Below are 22,650 nucleotides of genomic sequence, written 5' to 3' on the forward strand. Positions count from 1 at the left end.
TGCCCCGGCACATGATTCTCCGGCTAGGTGTTGCTGTGATTCGGCACCGGCCCTACAACTTGAACGGATCTTCACCTACTATGTTGGGTACTAGGTTTACCAACTATCTACAACTAACTGTATACTCTGGCTATGTACTGTTGTAGAAGATTGAGTTGATTTAGAGAGCCAATTAATGGAGGAATTGGACCGGAGACTAAGCTAGACATAAGGTCGAGCACCTGGAGTGCACCCGTCTTCTTCCTCATGAACATCATCATCTTCTTCCTCTCTTCATATTCCAACCAATACCACCACCCATCTCTGCCTCCGTCGATAGTTGGGTGCTTTAGAACCCAAGATTTGAGATAATTTGACACAATGTTGTTGAGCCCTTGCTACTTGAAGTCGATCAGATCTATCACCTTTCTTACTCTGCTTCCCTGTTAATTACAAACACAATCCAGTCAATACATTTAGATTAGAGCACGCTTCTTGCTAATAAGCACCAGTGAGGAGATAAGTTGAAGAACGAGGGAGATGGCGGTGAAGATTGATGTCGCTGCTAAAATGATATTGGCGTTGAAGGTGGGTTTCAATGAGAAAAGGGGTGGCAGAGCAGGAGGACCACGATGGAGACGATGGTGGTGGGAGCTAAGAGTTTTTTCTAGGTTTTTTCTTTGTATGGTTTTCCCTATTTGTTCTAAATGAAGATTCAGTATTAATTTATGGTAAAATTGATTTTGATTTTATAAAATCAAGAGAGAGAGAGAGAGAGAGAAAGAGATAGATGAGAGAGAGGGAGAGAGAGAGAGAAAGAGATAGATGAGAGAGAGAGGGAGAGAGAGAGAGAGAGAAAGAGAAAGAAAAGAGAGAGAGAGAGAGAGAGAGAGAGAGAGAGAGAGATTTAATTTTATTTTTTTTTTAATCTGAAAATCAGAAAAACAATTAAGAAAAAACCAAAAAATCATATCGACAAGGGCAAATCCGTCATTTTGAAAAAAAATCATAATAGATTGGACCAAACAAGCAATGAAATGAAAACTTTTGACCTCTGGTGCTAGCCCAAACTTTTTTGGACCAAAGTGGCAATTTTTGACAAACCACAAGGACCATTTGTGCAGTTTTGTCTTTTTTATATTTTATTAAATTTCATAGGATAATAAATAGATATTAATTTTAATAATTCACTTTCTAAATTTAAAATTTCTAATTGGAGAATTCAATCATATTTTAATGTCATTAAATTAGGAACAAAATTAACGGATGTTTTTGGTAAATATAATTTCTATATCTTCCTCGTTATATTTGATGCGACATTAACCTCTGACGATTCTTTTGGTCTTCTGCTGCTGCGGAGATCTGCTAGTCACAATCAGAGAGATGCGTTAGAGTCGTCCCAGGGACTGTGCCTCGGGTGCGGACACCGATGATCAAGTTAGATCAGCTGATAGATCTGAGATGGTCCTAAATAGCTGGAGAGAACCATCTTGGTGCTGGTGGTGGTGTATGGTGGCTGATGGCGGCGGATGGCGGTTGAGCCACCCGGCATGTGTATAGTGTGGCGGCTAAGCTAAGGGGAAGATCCCCCTCCATGGAGGAGGTACTGTTCATTATATAGGGGACAATTAGGTCAAGGGGAATTAGGTCAGGCCTTGGGCCCGCCTAATTCAGGCCCAACTAGCAAGGAGTTGGGCAAGGCCGCTCGGAGGCACCGGGCGGCGCTGGTGAGCGCGCACCAGGAAAGATTGGCAAGGGGCACTAGGCAAAGGAGCATCGGGCCGGGCCGGCAGGAGAGTCCCCAGCATGGCTGGCAAGGGAGCACCAGGAAAGGCTGGCAAGGGGACACTAGGCAAGGCTGGCGGGAGCGCGCCAGGCCAAGCTGGCGCTTTAGAGTGGTCTAGGCCATGCTAATGTACCATATATCATCAAGTCCCCCCAGTCTGGTGTTATTGGTACGCGGCCAATGACATCGGACTAGAACTAGTCATATAAACTAGCAGGAGAGTCCCCAGCGAGGCTGGCAAGGGAACGCCAGGCATGGCTGGCAGGAGCGCGCCAGGCCAGGCCGGCGCATAGAGCAGTCTGGGCCATGGTAGTGGACCATATATCATCAAGTCCCCCCAGTCTGGTGTTATTGGTACGCGGCCAATGACATCGGACTGGACTTAGTCATATAAACTGTGCGTCATCAAGTCCCCCTAGTCTGATGCGATTGGGTTGCTGACAATTGGATCGGACTAGATAAAGCACCAATATATCAAAGAATAGAGAGAACGTTCGAACCTTGCCCACGAGAGTCGTGGTGTTGCGTGATGAGCCAAGCATTACTTATGTAGCCTTGACTAGATACTCCTTCGTTGAGAGGAGTGCGAGGTTGCTAAAGAGTGTTACGCGACACTAATGTCGATAAAATGTTTGGCCAGTGTAGCTAAGGAGTGTAAGCTCGCCATACAGTCTCTAAGACCGTTATTCGACACGATTGTTGTGGTATTCATGCGCATATGGAGCTTAGCGTCCAACAATCTATGTGTCTGGCCCGGGTGATCAGCTCGTGTTGAAGTGTAATGGCGTCTAATGCTTTGCTGTATCACTAGTTTGGTGATTGGTGCTTCGCTGTCTTGGCTATCTGTCGAAGGCTATGTAACGATGCTACTTAGAGTTGTATAATGTAGTTGTTATCGAGTGGTGCACAGCGAGACTGCCGTCGAGAGCTGGTCAACATGGCCGCTGAGAGCTGAGCATCGAGCTGCTAGCGATACATGAGCAACATGACCACTGAGAGTTGGGCAACGAGTCTCCCGAGGATTGAACCACGAGGCTGCTCTTATGATCTGGAATATGGGTGTCACCCTGGGGGTGCACTGTCATGGACAACATCAGCTCTTCCTGTACACTAACTTTACCCATTCGGAGTAAAAATTACTTCTGCATAGTATCGCAGCAACCCTACCCCCCCCCCCTTTTTTTAAAGGAGACGAGGAATAGAAACGATGGATGAATAGTTGCAGGAATTTGGGCAACACAGCTACTGAGAAAAGCTAAGCGACCCAAGTACCAACAAAAACTGGGCAGCGCAACTAGCATGACTGCTGGGAGTCAGGCAATGTAATTGCTGATGATTGGGCTGCGCAACCGCTGGGAGTTGAGCAACGAGACTAGCAGGGGCCAATCAACATAAATGGTGAGGGTTGAGTAGCAAGATTGCTTGAAGTTGGTCAACACAGTTGTTGATAGCCGCGCAACGCAGCTGCTGATTGTTATTTCGAAATGATTCACTAGTAGTAGTAGCGTATTACTCTTCTCCCACCCCCCTCCCCTTTTTTTTTGGAAAAGTTGTCGAGAGTTTGAGTCGCAACGCATTCTGATGAGCGAAACTTGCGTTGCGCATGTAACGCCCTGTTCTAAAAGTATTCGTTCGTGGATTTCAAAAACCAAAGCTAGGGGTGTTTTGGTCATTTATGGGATTGGAGTTTATTTTGAGAAGGTTTTGGGGCTGAGACATGCTGCTAGAAGCGTAGGGCTTCTCGCCACCTTTCTGTGGATATAAAGTTCATCAGAAACGGATTTAGAATGAAGAAGATATGACACTTTGAAGATTTGGCAATAATGGCCCTTAAGGAGAAAAGTTCGCATGTAAGGCCATGCACGCATGTTTGGAACACGCGTGGGTACGCCCAACGTAAGCTGGGTTACGCCCAGCATACTGGGGCAACTTGGTCGCGGATGTTCAAGGCGTACGCCCAACGTACATGGAGGTACGCCCAGCGTAAGCTAAAAGTCATGAAACCCTAATTTTTGGGTTGAACATTATATAAAGAACATGTTGGCTTCAACCCTAACCCCATTTCAGCCTCCCCAACCTCAGAAGAAACCCTAGAACATCCCTACCCTCATTTAGGTCAAGCACTACTTCTTTCGGAGTTTGGTGAGTTCTTGTGAAACAGCGAAGAAGGTTTGGGATATGATGAAAGAACTCTAGTCGAGTGATGCAGATCTTGAGCATTTAGGTCAAGCACTACTTCTTTCGGAGTTTGGTGCTTTTGCTCAAAAGCCAGATGAGAAACTCTATGTTGACTTCAACTTGACATGCTCCTTTGGATTGTTATTTGGGTTTAGCTCTAACAATGACTATATAGTTAGAATAATGGTTTTATGTTTATTGGGGTGATAAAAGCATTGCCATTCGGAACCATTCATTTCAAAGGGATTATATATGAATGGATTTCTACAAGAACTTTCATGTTTACACTATGGTTTACTCTGCTTTGTTGCATTTATCATTTTCACTGCACCAATTGTTGTAGAAATACATAAATAATTATGTAAAAACAAAATCACACATATGTCCTTTTTTGTTTATATTGACACAATCATAAAACTTCATTCAACATAGAAAATGTGACACTTATGTATAAATAGTTTATTCTTGTCTTATAGTTATTCACTTAAGGGAGGTTTTGGTTTGGTTGAATTAGACTCCTAAGAGATTTAACAATGTGGTTGTGGCTCTTATAAAGAAACATTGTGTAATCTAAACAACTTCATGATATCCAAAATGGTGGAAATCATATTTTGTAAGCATGGTATATCTTTCATCATCTTTAACCATGTTCTTACTCATAAAATTGCTTTGTTTGAACTTTGACGGTTTTCGGATTATGTTTTACTAATAGTCAAATTTGATAAATAGTGGAACCTTATTGATTAAATCAATGAGATTAACATTAAATATTTGATCAATAGTGGAACCTTGTCATATAATCATCTGGTTAATTGCTTGGTCTTCTATGTTACAAAATCAAATTGAACAAGATGATGACAAGTTTCAAAAGAAACAAAGAAGCATGGATCGAATATAGGATAATAATCTGCATTTTACAAGCTAAATGTACAACCTTTAATATAAGAAGTTCTCTAGCAATTGTTTCATCATGGACTATATTTAATGTACATGAAAGGAAGAACAATGTGTTGCTTTCTTCAAACACTACATAAATGAATTCAAAACAACCTAAACTATATATGAAGATGAAAGTACTATGGTGGCTTTTGTAACACAAGGCAAGATTTCTAAGACTATTTTCAAAGAGGGTCGGGGGTGGGGGGACTGATATCTTTTGCACAACCAAAGAACAAGAGCAAGTCACCATCTCATCTTTTTGGGCAGGACAAAAAATTGCAATTTGTCTCATTGGCATTAATCCCGGTTTTAGCACACCAAATATTGGTACATTTCTATGTAATAAAGGAGATGTAGAAGAGAAGAAAAATGATACTAAAGATGTATATGAGGAACTAATCTTGGAAGAAAACTATAGGAAACAAGTACTTAACTACTTTGAAAAATAGATCAAGATATGAAACATAGATCCAAATAGTAGCATTAAAACAAAAACTTCATTGATAACATATATCCGAGAATTACTTGCATTCCAGAGGGCCTATACAGCTTCTCTTCCTCTCTTGATCTTGGCAACAACTGTTACCATGACTGCAACGTATATCTTGTCCATGATTTTCTCAACAAACCTGAAAATCTTCCATCTCCAGTGCTTCTTCAACAACAGAACTCCAATTACACCCCAAAACCCTGTTGCAAATCCACTCATTATGTCCGGGTAAAACCACCATACCTTGATCGACTCCTCAGCTGCTTTATGTTTCTTCTTGGGCTTTGCTGTTGTTGTTGGGTCTTGATGATCTGAGCAATTGTTTGTCAATGGAGGTCCACAAAGATCTCTGTTCCCACCATATATTGATGGATCATCAATAAGGGTCTGCAATTGATGGCCTGTTGGAATTCTTCCCCACAAGTTGTTGTGTGACAGATTCAAATGACTCAAAAAAATCAAAGTTGCCATGCTTGGAGGGATCATCCCGGTCAACTCATTGTTTGAGAAATCAAGAGAAAATAATGCCGTCAAGTTTCCAATGGTGTCTGGAATATTCCCACTGAGATGATTATTAGACAAATTGAGACCCACCAACATAGAAAGTGCAGTTATCTCTTTAGGTATTTCTCCTACGAGTTTATTGCTTGAAAGGTCCATGTTATAAACTATATCCAAAATTCTTGTTTATTCAAGATCAACACCTTTCATAACCTGAATCACATTCTCATTAGAATCATCACCACCATTACTGTCATACCACTTTTCTGCACCATTAACCATTGCATTCAACTCTCTTAGGCAATGAGGGATGATACCCGTTAAGTTGTTGTATGCAACATCCAAAATTTGAAGATTTGACATTTTGCATAAAGATTCAGGAATTTCCCCGGTAAAGTTATTCTTGTGTAATCTTAAAACAATCAAACTTGTCAGATTTTAATTTGAGTTCCCATGAGATTCAATTTCATTATAATCTAATCTGACATCTAAACAACACCTATATTACAAATGTCATACATATATAAAATCCAAATAGTAGCATAAATAAGCACAATAGGTGTATTAAGAAGTAAAACAATCATAACTAATATACACTTAAGAAATATTGTCAATGGTTTCCTCCACAAACGTGAAAAGCTTCTGTCTCCACTGCTTCATGAACAACAAAAGTCCAATAACACCCCAAAACCCTGTTGCAAAACCACACGTTACATCTACGTAATACCATGTCTTCAACCATGCTTTGGTAGGCGCATCAGTTTGTTTGTATTTCTTCTTGGGCATTGTTATTGTTGTTGTTGTTGTTTGGTCTTCATGCTTTGAGCAATTGTTTGTCAATGGAGGTCCACAAAGATCTCTGTTCCCACCATATATTGATGGATCATCAATAAGGGTCTGCAACTGATGGCCTGTTGGAATTCTTCCCCACAAGTTGTTGTGTGACAGATTCAAATGACTCAAAAAAGTCAAAGCTGCCATGCTTGAAGGAATCATCCCGGTCAACTCATTGTTTGAGAAATCAAGAGATTCTAACCTCATCATGTTTCCAATGTTTTCTGGAATTCTCCCACTGAGATGATTATTTGACAAATTGAGACCCAACAACATAGAAAGCGCAGTTATCTCCACAGGTATTTCTCCTACAAGTTTATTGCTTGAAAGGTCCATGTTATAAACTATATCCAAAATTCTTGTATATTCAAGATCAACACCTTTCATAACCTGAATCACATTCTCATTAGAATCATCACCACCATTACTGTCATACCACTTTTCTGCACCGTTAACCATTGCATTCAACTCTCTTAGGCAATGAGGGATGATACCCGTTAAGTTGTTGTATGCAACATCCAAAATTTGAAGATATGACATTTTGCATAAAGATTCAGGAATTTCCCGGTAAAGTTATTCTTGTGTAATCTTAAAACAATCAAACTTGTCAGGTTTTCTCCAATCCAGTGGGGTATCTTTCCAAACAATTGATTATCACCCACATCTAGGTCTTTTAAATCTCTTAAATTCCCCAACTCTTGAGGAAGTTCACCAGTAAAGTTGTTGTCATTTAATTTTAACCAATGCAATGATGAATGACTAAGTGCTATATAGCTTGGAATGACACCTGAAAGTAAATTTGAGCTAAGGATCATGGCACCCAACCCTTGCAGATTCTGGAGACATTTGGGAATTGTCCCTGTTAACCTATTTCTGGAAAGATCAAGTAAAACTAAATCTGTCCATCTGCACAAGGACTTCGGAATTGACTCATTGAAAATGTTATTTGCCAGTATCAATGCCTGACCTGTTTCTGGAAGGTTTGTCAATGGTCCGCTGAGTTTGTTGTGAGAGAGATCTAAGAAAGCAATGACAGGCATCTTCCGCAACCATGTGGGCAGAGGTCCCGAAATTGAAGCATTCGACAACACTAACTCAGAGAGCAAGAACTGATTCCGTAGCCACTGTGGCAATCCATTTGTGAGATTGCAGGAACTGAGATCAAGACCATCCAACTGGAATGGAGGCATCCACTTATGTGAAAAATTGCATGTCAACTTCGTGTTAGAAGAAGCTTCCAAGTAACTCAACATCGAAAGGTTAGCAAAATGGGCTTCGGAAACTACTCCTTCTAAGGAATTGTCTGAGATATCTAACTCATTGAGTTTGGCAAGTTGCCCAATTGAAACCGGAATAGTCCCATTTAACAAATTTGAAGACAACCGAATTGCTTGTAATGAAACAAGTCTTCCTAGAGATGTTGGGATGGGGCCCGTTAAGTGATTGGATTGTAGATACAACGATTCTAAAGCTGCAAGATTTCCAAAGGATTCTGGAATTGAACCATTCAATTGGTTATCATGTAGATCTAATACCTCTAAGAATCTTAATCTTCCTAGAGATTCGGGGATTGGACCTGTCAAACTGCTCATTGATAGATCTAAGTGTCTTAAATTGGTTAGTCTTCCAAATGCTTCTGGAATCGTACCATTCAAACACCCACTTAAATCCAACCGCTCCAAAGCATATTGGGAGCATTCTGAAACGTTTTGCGGTGGGTCAATCCTTTCTATTTCAAAAGGATTTCCATATGCAGCCAATGTTTTCAGGTGACACTGTCTCCAGATTCCAACATCCTCAATATTCTTAAACTGGTTAACAGAAAGATCAAGCTCTAGAAGGTTAGCCATAATAGGAACCGAAGAATGCAGCATGTTTCTTGAGAGATCAAGGACTCTTAAGGAACTCATGTTACTGAAAACAGATGGAAATATGCCTTCAATTGAATTCCAGCTAAGATCCAGGTGTTGGATGTTAGAAAGCATACAAAGTGACAAATGCAGCTCTGATAAAGAAGGGATCATGTTTAGCACGTTTGCAAAGTTCCATGCCAAACTAAGATTAAATTTAGAAAGATCGAGGAATGCTAGGGATGTCATGTTTCGGAAAAATCCAGGGAGTGGGCCTTTGAAAGAATTGAAGCCAAGATCAAGGTGTTTGATGTTGGGAAGTATTCTACTCGAATTAAGAAAAGGACCAAGATGGGCATTGGAAAGTCCACAACCATGCAAACTTAACTCTTTTAACGAAGGAAGATTGTAAAGCACCATGCCCATGTTCTTTGCTCCGCCAAGATCCACCCAACTCAAGTCGAGATGCTCGAGTGATGAAAGGCCAAAAGTCCATGACATATCATCATTCCAACTGAGATCCAAAACCTTTAAATTAGAAAGATTTCCAATGTAAGGAGGAATAATACCTTGAAAACCAGCATAAGAGAGATTGAGATATCTCAGCTGTTTGAAGGATCCAATGAACTTAGGGAACCGGCTTCCTCCAAAATCATTCTGACTCAAGTCCAGGTACTTGAGATGCCTCAACTCAGCCAAAGTAATCTCCTCTGAGATTGAGGCTGTCAATGGTTCCAGTGCGACTGCCACAATGGATTCTTTCCCACTGGCAACAATCCTTACCCACCCATGAAGACAACATTCCGAAACCATCTTCGATGACACTCCCTTTGAACCTGAGAAGAGCAAGTCGTTCTTTCTGGGAGCAAACAACAGTGACATTTCCAACACCCAAACAAGTATATTTGGTTGCAAACAAAAAAACACATATGAAAATGAGATGGAGCCCCAAACCCCACGGATTCCCCATTTATCAACCCTCCCTAACTCAGTTTAATTTAGAAGAAAGTTGAAGTGGAAAGATAGTTTGTTATGATGAAGTGATAGATTATTATGAAGAAGAAACCAGTTCATTTATAATGCCACAAATGAAGAACAACTTAATGCCATGGAAGACTTGAAGTCAATGGACATTTGTACCCACAAGTTGTATTTTTGTGGTCTGATGCTATCTTTATTTCTCTCTTGATAAAAAAAAAAAAAAAAAAAAGTGGTTTATGGCCAAGTCTGTTCCCCATGTCAAACAAGCATTTAGATTTTCAAGATATCCAAGATAATTTATAATCTTTTTGTAAATAGTAGTTGTAAATTATAAACTGAATTTTGATGTCCAATCATTTTACACAACTAACTACAAGAAAATAATTTTTTGTTATTATTTGACTTGAAAAGGTTGATGTGCCAAGCCCAAGCCTAATTAAAAGATACTTTCTTCTGCAACTCCAAATTAAAGATATTATATCATCTTTTATAAAAAAAAAATCCAGTCTTCTCAAATGCATTACGGTTTTATTAGACATGACAATTTCAACCCATTTACTTGAAAATAGGCACTAAAAATGACCTAAATAAACAATACAAAATGAAGCAATTAGAAACAGTTAGTCATGAAACAATATATACAAGGTTCAGGCAAAACATCTAATGCACTTGAATTAGACAGAATTTGGGAATAAAACAATTTAAACACATAACATAATTAATACAGGGGATGAGTCAAGAAAATATCAAAAATTAAAAAACATGGAAAGCAACATAACCCATGAGATAATGTATATAGAAGAGCTTTTTAACGTTTCCTAGGTTAAACCAACATAAATAAATATTATAGCATCTCACTTTCATTTGTTTAACCATAACATTGTATTTTCATTTTTTTTTCTTATTATGGCATTGTGCTTTGAAATGTGCACCCAGTTATAACATTGTTCTTCAAAAATAATTCTTATTAGCATGCTATACTTTGAAAATCATCCAAATAATAGCAGTGAGAATTCAATTGCTTTTTACAATGTTCAGGCCAAATGCAATATGCAACAGTCACTAGGAAGAAGAGTTGCTGATTTTGAGTTCTTGACCGTTATTAAAACTGACTATTTCCACATGCTAAAACTCACATCTTTAAGGTTGTTATTCATTTCAGTTGCAACTACTTCCATCTCTAATGTGTATAACATGCAACCTCTCACCTCTGTGTTAACAATTACATGAGAATAAACTGACTTTTTCTGTCAAAAAAGACACTTGATAGTTAGTTGATATCATGAAACATTTCAGTCTTATAAGTTATAATAATCACAGCTATAGTCGTATTTACTTATTGTCATGGAAGACAATTTATATCCACAAACTTGTATTTTTTGGTCTTGGGATAATTTTCAATTTTTCTTGATCAATTTAAGTCCTTTTTTGGCTACTTTTGCATGAAATACGTAATTCTGTTTAAGTCCTTTTTTGCCTATTTTTTTTATTTTTTTTTATCAATCAAAATTAAATGGTCTGCACGGCTCCTATGGTTGGCATGTTACAATCATATTTTATCCTAAAATATCTTTAATATAATTAGATTTAAACATTAAAGAAATTATATAATAGTTTTTTGAGTAAATTACATGAATGGAGTCATGTAGTTTTGGGTAATTTGTGTGTATGGTCCTTAACTATTTTTTCTAACTCGGACGGTCCTTATAGTTTGGTTTTGTTTAGGTTTTGTGTCCCCAAACAAATTAATATGACTATCTTGCTCTCAATGTAGATTAGCATAAACCACAGGGACCATTTGTGTAATTTACTCTAGTTTTTTCTTTTAAGTTTGATACCACTATTGCTACAATTTTTTTGGCTTTTAGCGAATTGGTGTTATTGAATTGGAACACTGTTGGGTATATTCTATGCCCCATGGCACACGTAAAAACATTTGGCCAAAAGCCTTCCACACAAACTTTGAAGTCAACAAAGTAAACCCCCAAATAACACTCACACACAAAAAAGGGGACCATGATTGATGAACCAATCATCTTTCTTGTGGAATTTTCCATGCAACTTCTCCCTACCAAATGTATTCCACTTTGATATTATTCCACAAAAAACAAAAACTACTATCAGGATTGCATAGACTAACTATCAGTGTTGTGAAGTATACTTAGCTTAACTTGTTAATATTTTCAATTTATTAGTTCTTATTATAAGTTACAATGTTATGTCCTGTAATTTTTAAATATATACCAACACCAAAACATAAGAGATTATGGTTGATGGAAGAGAAAAAATGAAAACAAATTTGATGTCCTTAATCAATGCCAGAAACTATGAATGTCATGACAGATACTTTCATTTCAATTCATAGAATACCACTTCCCAAAGAATTTCTACATTACCCATCAGCTTTCATTTTATCCTCGTTTGTTCCTCTAAATTACTTTTTAATGTAAGTAAATACAGTATGATGTAGAGATGACAATTCCAACCCATTTATAGAAAAATGGGTTTGATTTAGGTCATTCTTTATATCTAATTGGTCAAACAGGTCAGCCCGGTTCCAAAACTCATTTAAATGTGTTAAAAGTTTGTGAGCTGTTTTAATAACCAATTAATATTTTACTTCTTAAAACACAGTTTTAATAAGTTTTCTTAAAATATTTAAGGCATTCCAGTAAACACTTATGATATTTTAAAACACACATGCACTTAGAAGAAGCACTGATTTTGTTGTCTTTACCAGATTTACAGGTTATTAAATTTGAATAAAACTATTGATGCATGCTAGAACTCATATCTTTAAAGTTGTAATTCATTTTAGTTGCAACTAGTGTGGTCTCTAATATGTCTAAGACGCAATATTTGTGTTGATATTTACAAAAAGTTGATTACATGAAAATAAACTGTCTTTTTTCTGTCAAAAAAAAAAAAAAACAGTAAAAAATGATATTAGATAACTAATATCCAGAAACTTGTATTTTGGTCTTGGGGTATTTTTCTTTTTCTCTTAATCAATATAAGTGGTTGTTGGTTATTCGACATGACATTCGTAAATGTATTTGGCTTATTGGCCACAATCTATTTATTTTCATGGAAGACTTGGAAGTCAATGAATACATCCAAGCCTATTTTTTGTTTTCTCTAGATCGAAAGAAGTGCTTTTTAACCAAGTCTATCCCCCTTGGAAGAAGCAAGTGTAATTGCAATAAAAAAAAAATTTAAACAATAGTGCCATGATTGATGCACTAAGTTAGCATATTTCTTGTGGAATTTTCCATGCAACTTCTCCCTAACAAGAAAACAAATATATTCCTCTTTTCTTAATATTCCATTAAAAACAAACCTAGTATCAGGATTGCATCAGTCGAATTATCAGTTGCGTGAAGCAAGTATATTTAGCTTAACTTAATTTAATATTTATCAATTCTTATTATATGTTACAATGTTAAGTACATATTCCATAACTTATATTTTGTAACTTTTACATATGTACTATAACAGATCGTTCAAACTGTATTTGTGATTCCACCCATGCATGGCTCATACCCCATAGATCGTTCAAACTGTATATGAACAACAATCAATTTTAGCTCAAATGGTAAAAACCACTTACATGAGTTTCCTTTGTAGCAAAATAGGAGATAAAAAACTAGCTACCTTTGGTTTTGTTACAGATAAAATCCATTTAGTAACAAATTTGTATTACCTATGATTTTTTGTATTACCTATGATTTTCTATTTCTTCAATTGGATCATTCATGTGTAAAGTCCTCAACATGAGGTGAAGCAAATAGAAATGAGTTAAAATGCTTAAAAGATGATATTGGGTTACTATTATAATAATAATAATAATAATAAATAAATAAATAAATAATTATATCATGAAAAGAGAGCTAAGGTGGTTGGGTCCAAAATAAAAGTTCGAGTAAATTATACGAATGGTCCTTATGGTTTAAGGTAAATTGCATTTTTGGTCTCTAATTTATTTTTTTAACTCAGAAGGTTCCTATTGTTTGTTTTTGTTATACGATTGGTTCCTGTCTTACGTAAAAAAACTATTTTGCCATTGATTTTTTAATTTATTTAAATAAACACACCCTCAAATGCCCCCCTCACCTTACCTTACCTACTCATCATTTTTTCCTATTTGGGTAAATTACACCATCCGTCCCTCGTGCATATATCAGAAAGCATGTTTAGTCCCTATTTTTAAAAATTAACTCGGACCGTCCCTGAATTTGTTTTTTCTTGCATGGTTAGTCCCTATTGACATAAAATGACTATTTTACCCTTAATAATTTTTTTTTTATTTTTTTTTGTTACTTACTTATCAGTGTATAGATTTAAAAGAAAAAAAAAAATATCCCACCCCTCCCCTCCCCCTATCCCTAGTTTCCTTCTCCCTCTCTCTCATTTACACTCACAACCGACAACTACCCAACTCCGGCGCTCCTTCTCCTTTCTCCGGCGATACCAACCTTTTTCTTTCTCTATTTTTCGATCACCACCCACTACAAGTGCTGGCAGCTGCGAATGGTGGTTCTTTGTCGCATTCTTCTAAAGTCCAATATTCCTCCCCCAATTTTAACTAAGAACTACAATTTGTGTGACAACCTGATACTTTACACTGAGCAATCCATCCATATATCTAAAATTCACTTGAATTTAGCATCTTTTAATAATATGTTGAGCCCGCGCTAGTGTTTTAGGCTTAATATATCATAGATATGGACCTTAGGAAAGATTAGGAAGGGTGCTGCATCACGAAATCCAACCAAACACACCAAGAGAGGTGTGTGCGGCCAAGCCAGTCGCACACCCAGCAGCAAACCCCTCCAGCCTCACACTCAACCCTATATAAAGTAGAGGACCCCCTTCCATTCACTTTTGGCTGCATCCTTTCTCTTTCTATACTTTCCCTCTCTAGAAAACCACCCAAGAACACCTAGAAGACTCCCAAAACGTGAAGAACACCATCATTTTACTTGTCACGGAGGTGAAATACTTGAATCCAAGCCTCAAACTCATAATGTTCTTCATGTTCTTCATCCTATGAAGGAGTGCGGCCGCACACCTTCATCAGGTGGCCGCACACACTCATAATACCCTCCAAAGTGAGAGTAAGGCCACATAATCGACACATGGGACTCGAACAAGGAGTGTACGGCCGCACACACACCCTGTACGGCCACACACTCTAGTGTGCAACCTCACTCACAAGTCTGGCCGACCCCAGCCGCACACTCACCTTTATGGCCATACACACACCCTAATACTCATATTTGGCCTTAAACTTGCATAGATCATTGGGTATAGAACATGGGACACTTAGTCTTAGTGATTCCATGCCCTTAGGAAGGATTTCCCCTCATGTTTAGTCATGAAAACACCTTAGCTCTAACTTATATATGTGTCACCGTATGATTAATAGGGGCTACTTGCGTTCAGAACATCCGTTGACACTCAGCAGTTATACGAATCGCAAACTTGAACCCTACAGTAAACGGTGAGTTTATACCCCTTAATGAACCTTTTTAAATGTTTTTACGTGTTTTAGGGGGGAGGGGGGGGGGGGTACAAGTATAATACTACGTGTTTTTATTATCAAATCATATGTGAATTACATTTCATCATCAAAAGGAGAACTCTCTACACTTTTAGATACTTATCAAGAAAACTGTTTTCAACTAATTATCAAATGCGTTTTTAAGGTTATTTATATAAGTAAGACTTGAAGGACTTAGGACTGATAGCTCGCCTTATTTCCTGTTCTTGTTTGATGTGGTCTTAGGGTATTGGTTGTCCGTCCGACTATCGTTGATTTCTTAGTTATATATCATATATATTCATGTTAGCTATGAAAGTTTTCATCTTATTCAATACCTTTGCTGATCAAAGGCAGGAATTCACACACTCTAATTAACTATAATAGGTATAGTTAAGGTTACTGCTTGTTACCTCTACTACTACTATACATACTACAACTGTCAATATTACAAGTTAATACAAGTATAAGAGAACACTCTACCTACTATACTAAAAGTCTACCATACTAAAGCATAAGAGAACACACTAATACAAAGTAAAACACACTATCCCTTGATAAGGTACTCTACCACGCTTACACCATGTGATAAGGGCTTCCCGGAAGGAAAGCAACACTACATGTATAGATCTATATGGAACTGACACTATTACATCCCGACTGTTAACAACAGTCCGAGCCTACTAGGCCCAGGAATGACACTACATCACTTCACTACGAATGACCGGGAAGGTCATCGGACACTCTAATATCATACAATTGGTCACATGAGGGGTTACACTTATATCCAAATAAATACACTAAGACTTAAAGTCTAAGCTAATATCCCGAAGAAACTAAAGATCTATTGCTGACTAAAGTTACACCACTATTGCTGTTAGCAGGCATAACATTTCTTCAGCTATGTTACTCACATGAGATTTATTACTATACTTTTACAACTGAAGGTTTCAAAGATAATACTTTTACACACTCAAAGGATTTGACTTACAAATGCACATTTCTGGAAAATATAGGATTTTCTAGGGAATCCTACTACTCATAAACATAAGTTTCAGTTTCTATATTATGTTTTTGTAAAACTCTTTTACACAAACAACGACACTAAAATCTTATGAACTCACCATCTTTATGCTGATACTCGTTTTCAAAATAACTTGTATCCTCAGGTCAAAGATAGACAGGTACTGGTGTAGCTTTTGGAGACGATGGAGCACATACAAGACCCATCTTTTATTTTGTTATACTTTTGGTGTCTATTAAACTTTACAGAACACATTTGTAATTATGATCACTATATTAATGAAATGGTTGTTGTTTCTTGTTTTTACTATTATGCAATTGTAATGATACTGTACATGACGTCCTCCACCCCAGAATGTATTCCGCCGTTCTAGGTTTTGGGGTGTGATAGATTGGTATCAGAGCTATTGTTTATAGTGAATCAAGTATATCAACCCATAAAAGATATACAAACTATAAACACTTCAGGACTAAAACACTCTAACCAAGAATATATACTTTTAAATACTAAAATATTTAATTAAGTGTATATACATATACATTCACCAATACAAAGGATCAGTATCATTCTAGAACAGAACAGAAGTATTAAAGATTATTTAGCAGCATAATTAAGCTTAGAGACATATAGTCACATCTGGGTGGATGTAGCCTGATCAACTACATCTCTCTAGGAGTGACTAGCATGTGCCTAAGAGTGATTGTGGTGTTGCAACAAGTCTAAAAACTTACCAACACTACCACAAGATCGTTAGAACAAGAATACTATAGGAGTATTATGCATTCTACTAACTAAGTATGTGATAACTAAAAGGGTCGTTACTGGTAGGACAATGGTTGCTAAGTGGATACACCACGGTTACATGTGACTAGGGCGCCATAGACTTAGAATCTGTGGCCTTTGCTTCATTTCTTATTCTTGTTTGATTGGGAATTTGGGTGTTTCATTAAGGACTATCTTTATATCTAATCTAAACTTGTCCTTCTTCCTTTCAGATGTCTTCCAACAATGATGATGTTGTATTAGTGTCTAAGTCCATGACTATTTTGGTATGTACTTGACCCGATGGTGCATGGTCCTTTTGGGTTGCCTTCACAAAAGAAACTTGATAGGATGAATTATGGAGAGAAAGGATTAAATATGAATTATTAATATATTATGAGAATAATATATTAAAGGAGAAATCATATTGTTTAATTAATATTAGTCAATAATTAATTAGTAATTAGTTTTGTGACTAAAAGAGACTACTTAAACTTAAGGGACTGGAATTGTAATTATAAGATAATTGCAATTTGGGCTATGGATTGTCTTATATTGAGGAGTGGACGAATTCTATGGGGAAACCCATGAGGAAATCGTCCAAGGCCTTAAGGAAAGGAGTCCATGGGTTGCTTAGGGCTTAAGCATCCAAATTAGGGTTTCCTTGTTAGATAACCCTAATAGCCTCACTATATATAGAACCCTTAAGGCTCAAAAACGTGGGGAACTTCTCTTCTAGGGTTAGAACACGTTTTGGGCAGCCTCTATCCTCTCTCCTCTTCGTCCTCTTGCTCTTGGTGTTTGTGAACCATTAGAGGAGTGACATTTGTGACTCTAAGCTTTCTAAAGTCAATACAAGGAGGAATTGGGATTGTTATTGCTACATAACAATCAAGGTAATATCTTAAACCTAAATATATGTTAATATCGATTTCCATATGTTAGAATTAGGGTTTATAGTCTTGGATAACTTGCATGTACAATAGAGAAACCTAGATCCAAACATTAGGGTTTGTATGAGCACATAGGATGTTCTTGTGACCAAAACCCATCAGTGGTATCAGAGCCTAGACTGGTTTCTATTGTATTGATGCATTATATGGTTGAAAAATTCAATTTTTTGGTGTTTTGGAGGCTGGACTCGCGAGTCCATGCTGACTCGACGAGTCCATGCTTGACTCGACGAGTCAACTCGTCAGATGGAGCATATCTTGGGATTTCTTGCTGTTTTTGCTTTGGGATAGTTACCTTATCATATTAGATCAATATAAATCCGATTTTATGATATATTTGACTATATTCCTGATCTAATTGAAGATATTTATCAATTAATAAGATAATTGTTTCCTTATGTGATAATTGATTGATTATTTTGATTAAATTGATAAATTGTTTTGCAAGAAATCATTAAATAAATCAAATATGGATAATTATGTGATTAAATGTTAATTTTAGATTATTTGTTATTTGATCCTTGTTGTTATGAAAAGTTTCATATTTTTCCCTTTAGGTTTTATATTTTAAATTTGAACACAAAGGTTTTGTTGTTTTGAAATTTAAATGGTTAAAACCTTAATGTTTTGAAAAGGGTTTCAAAACATGCCCTCAAGTTTTAGAATTTAAATTTTGATTAATAGTTTAATTGTGATGTATATTTAAATTCTAAACCCTAATGTTTTGAAATGTTTCAAAACTTGCCCTCAAGTTTTGGAATTTAAAAGTTGATTAAAAGTTTAATTAGGAATGTTAAACTCTAAAACCCTAGTAATGTTTTGAAAAGTTCAATTCACACATTTATGGTTTTATTAATTAATTAAGGTGTATAATTAAAAGAGGTTTAATAAATCCATAAAAATTTAGGTTTACAATTTAATTGAATTAATAGTATAATTGTTAAATTTGACCACCTAGTATTTTAAAAGTGTAAAATACACCCTATACTATATATAACATTAAAAGTCTAACATTATATATATATATATATATATATATATATATATATATGAGTAAAAGTCAGTCTTACCGTTAGTAGGCCTCATTCACGAAGCTGGTCTATAAGGGGTGTTTAAGGAAATTGCCTATAATATGGCGATTGAATGGGTATCCACTCTTACCCACCGCACTCTTGACTAGTGGAGGGTCGTTAGCCGAATGGGTAGGATAGGACGAAACTTTCCATTATAAGTATAATGAAGTACAAAAGTAACTAAAGGATTTTCAAATTCCCAATCTTAGTTACTTAGGCAAAGTGAATTGATGCAATTCCATGAAATTACACTTTGTTCCCTTGCGAAGATGTTAGTGGAGCGTGTGTGGTTTACCGGCACACTAAATGGTTCTAAGCAAAGGTAGCAAAGGGTGACTTAATGTTTGTCATAGTTCGGTGGAGCGTGTGTGGTTTACCGGCACATCGAATAGGTGACTGTAACATGTGAGGGCACCATGTAAGTTTGCATGGTTATTCACACCCGCTTTGTGATCCTCGGCATCCCAGTCACAAACAAGAGGGGCATATCGAGATTTAAACATGCCATTGAAATGTTCAATGAATCTCAAAGGATCTAGGAGTTTTCATAGATTTAAAACTTAAATTTCTTTTTCGTTATTTCATGGTGGAAATTAGTGAATCGTCATTCACTTACCTTCAAATGTTCTGCAATGTGGGTTACGGCATCCCTCTCCCGAGTTGTAGAATATTGTGTTGGGTCCTAGCCTTAGTATCTCATTTGGGTGATTTACTAAGGACTCAATCGATCAACTAACTTGAGTTCGTTTTCTCCCGTTTTATAGATGTCAAAGTTCGACAACTATGGTCTTCCCATATCCCGTGGAACAAGCATTCCACATGAAGATGGTATTTCACGATTCAATCGAGGAACAAGAAATCATGATTCACTTCCTCCACCTCCTCCAATTGTTCTCCCTAACCCACAAGATCGAAGAATTGAAAGGTTCAACATCACTAAAGCCCTATTGGAAATGAAACATGAAGATGGTAAACCCGTGTGTGCCCACGTTCTAGGAATGAAATCACACATTGATAGGTTGATAATGTTGGGTGTGTCATTCCCGAATGAGTTGGCTATAAATTGGGTTTTGCAGTCACTTCCTGAATCATATAATGAGTTCAAAAGAAGGTAATATATGATGGATCATGACGACAACCTCATTGACCTAACTTACATGCTCATTGTTGCTGAATCAGAAATGATTTGGCAAAGCAATGGAGCGTATTTGTTGGGAAAGTCAACCGACCATGCTTCCGAGGACGTTCTAAGAGAAGCGACCCGCGTTTGCTGCCAAGAGAAAGGGCGTTGGATAGAAGTCTGCCCCAAGAGCCTGAAAATTCCAAAGATGGGAGAGTCAAAGTGTATGACTGCGCTTCGGTAAAATCCACTATCTAACTTCGTTAAGTTCCTATTCATTGATTCAAAATACATGATGTGATAAGATTGCATTTGAATGTTTTTGTAGGATCGGTGAAAAGAAAGGAAGCTTGATGAAAGAGCAAGATGAGTCTAATCACAAAGGAAATGGATCTCGATCACATGGACTTGAAGATTAGATTTTGAGCTTATGTATTTATGATAGAGTTGTTAGAAATTTTCCTTTTGAAATACATAGTTTTCAATGGATTTTGCATTATAAGGACAAATATTTTCCGCTGCTTTTATAAATAAAATAAATTTTGCTTGACTTATTTATTTATTTGTTTATTTCCTTGCAATGAAATCGTTATGGAAATTGATGTTTGCATATTTCTACAACAAATGGATATGATTCTTATTTATGGTGTTTATGGAAAAGTTGAGAATTTACCAAATAGGGAGAGTTTCTCATCGCCCAAATTTCAATTGGACAGAAATTTGGAATCACGCAACTTGGTTGCATGATGAATGAGAAATTTCATATTTGGAAATTAGACTAATTCATTGACAAGTGTCAAGTGAAGGACTAGGAGATCGAGTACATAAAGTTGCGTGTTGATCAAGTCCACCATAAGAGTAACAAAGATATTCGTCATGATTTATTAAAGGTTTAGTAAATATGATTATACTTATAAGATTAAGTGTAATTCGGAATTGATTAAAAAGGTTTAAATCAATAGCAAAACGAATAAGAAGAATCAAGTAGGCAGAAAGATAAAAGTTTCTCCATTCTAAGAAGAAGGGAGAGTACCTTTTATGATTTATGATAGGTCTTTATGATTAAGAACCATATCTTAATTGATCCTCTTAGTGAGTCTTAGTACAATTGTATGTCTAAGTAGAGGAATCAAGAATTGAAGAAATGGTTAAATCTAGAAGTCAATCATACTTCGTTCCAAAACAAGTCTTAGAGTTAAGATTGTGATAATGAGTGACAAGTATTAAGAAGGTTTATGACATTCATTAAATGTGGAAAGTTGTGATGTCTTGGATAAGACAAAGACCAACTAGGACCAATTATGAAGTGTTTTGATAAAAACTACACTAACTCTTGAATATTTGTTTGTTAAGAAATGTTTATTGACAAGAGAATCTTATATGTCAAGGAGTCAGTGGGAGTCTCAATGGTCTTGAAAAGTTTCGAGAACAAATCAAAATAAACCTTAGTGATCATCACTAGCACACAAGTTGAGGTTTACAACCTATCGTGTTGACATTATTTTGTTTCTGTGCTATTCCAATTGAGTTAATTATGCATGTGAGTCCTATGAGTTCTCATTTTGAACGCATAAAAGGCAAGGCACCTTAATCAATGAAAGGTACATTGATAGGAAAGGGTGAGCTGCTTAACTACTTGGAAGACATAGTGGGCAGCTATGCCACCATAAGGCAAGAAATCAAGATTAAGAAAGATCGATCCATATGAGTTTGAATTTGTCGTAAACTTTGGTTTTGACAAATTCACATGGATAAGAACAGATACACCGTTTAAATCTAAGTGTCATAAGATTTCCTCCTTCATGAAAATGATTGTGAGGAAATGCTTTCACTAAGAAAGATTTTAAGAAGATAGTGATTGTAAAATTGCATTCTCGAATTCGATTATGGTTGCGGTATCCCTTTCCATGATTTGAATTGTGAGGTTTGGCAATTAGTCTTAATTGTTTAGACACACATATAAGCTATCTTAGGCAAAGGTGTATAAGTTTAAGAGGTCTTGATAAAAGATTATCAAAGCATTAAGTATTAGAAACATGGACTTAAGAAATTCAATAGGTATTGTTTTTCTAAAAGTTAAGTTGTTTCTGAATACATGTCAAAGCTAGTGGGAGCATAAGTGTTATGTTTTATAATAATCATCATGATAGTGGGAGCATAAATGTTATGATTGTATGATTATTAAGAAAGGTATTGCAAGTTGGCAATATTAATTATAGAAAACAAGAGTCATTCTTTGCAAAGTTGTAAGGATGGAATAATTGTTTTGCTATAATTAAGGGAGAGAATATTATGCTTCATTTCAAATCTAAAGGCTTAGGTTGAGAAATGTTGATAAATTAGTCAAAGGTACATAGTGTGTTCTTACAATTTCGATTATGATTACGGCATTCCTCTTCACAATTCGAATTTTGAGAACATAGCAAATAAAACACTATGCATCGTGTCCCATACGCTTCGGGTATAGGATTGATTGCAAATGCTTTAATGTTTGACCATTCTAAAATTTTCCAAATGTCTAGCGCATTTAAAGCGAAAAAGGACTAGAATTGGTTTTGACTAAAATAATTAAACAACTATCAAAGGACAATCCAAAGTTCGACGATGATTGGTTGCTTGTGAATAGTTGGAAGCATGG

The 22,650-nt window shown here is 36.5% G+C and overlaps 1 protein-coding gene across 2 annotated transcripts in view; it reads right to left on the bottom strand.

Moving 5' to 3' along the window:
* The window catches only part of LOC111911331 (receptor-like protein EIX2), a 259,032-nt gene that overhangs the window by 112,372 nt on the left and 124,010 nt on the right, over positions 1 to 22,650 (bottom strand). The gene's annotated exons all lie outside the window — the stretch shown is intronic.

The sequence above is a fragment of the Lactuca sativa genome, chromosome 8 (genome assembly GCF_002870075.4).
Source record: "Lactuca sativa cultivar Salinas chromosome 8, Lsat_Salinas_v11, whole genome shotgun sequence".
NCBI classification, from domain to species: domain Eukaryota; kingdom Viridiplantae; phylum Streptophyta; class Magnoliopsida; order Asterales; family Asteraceae; genus Lactuca; species Lactuca sativa.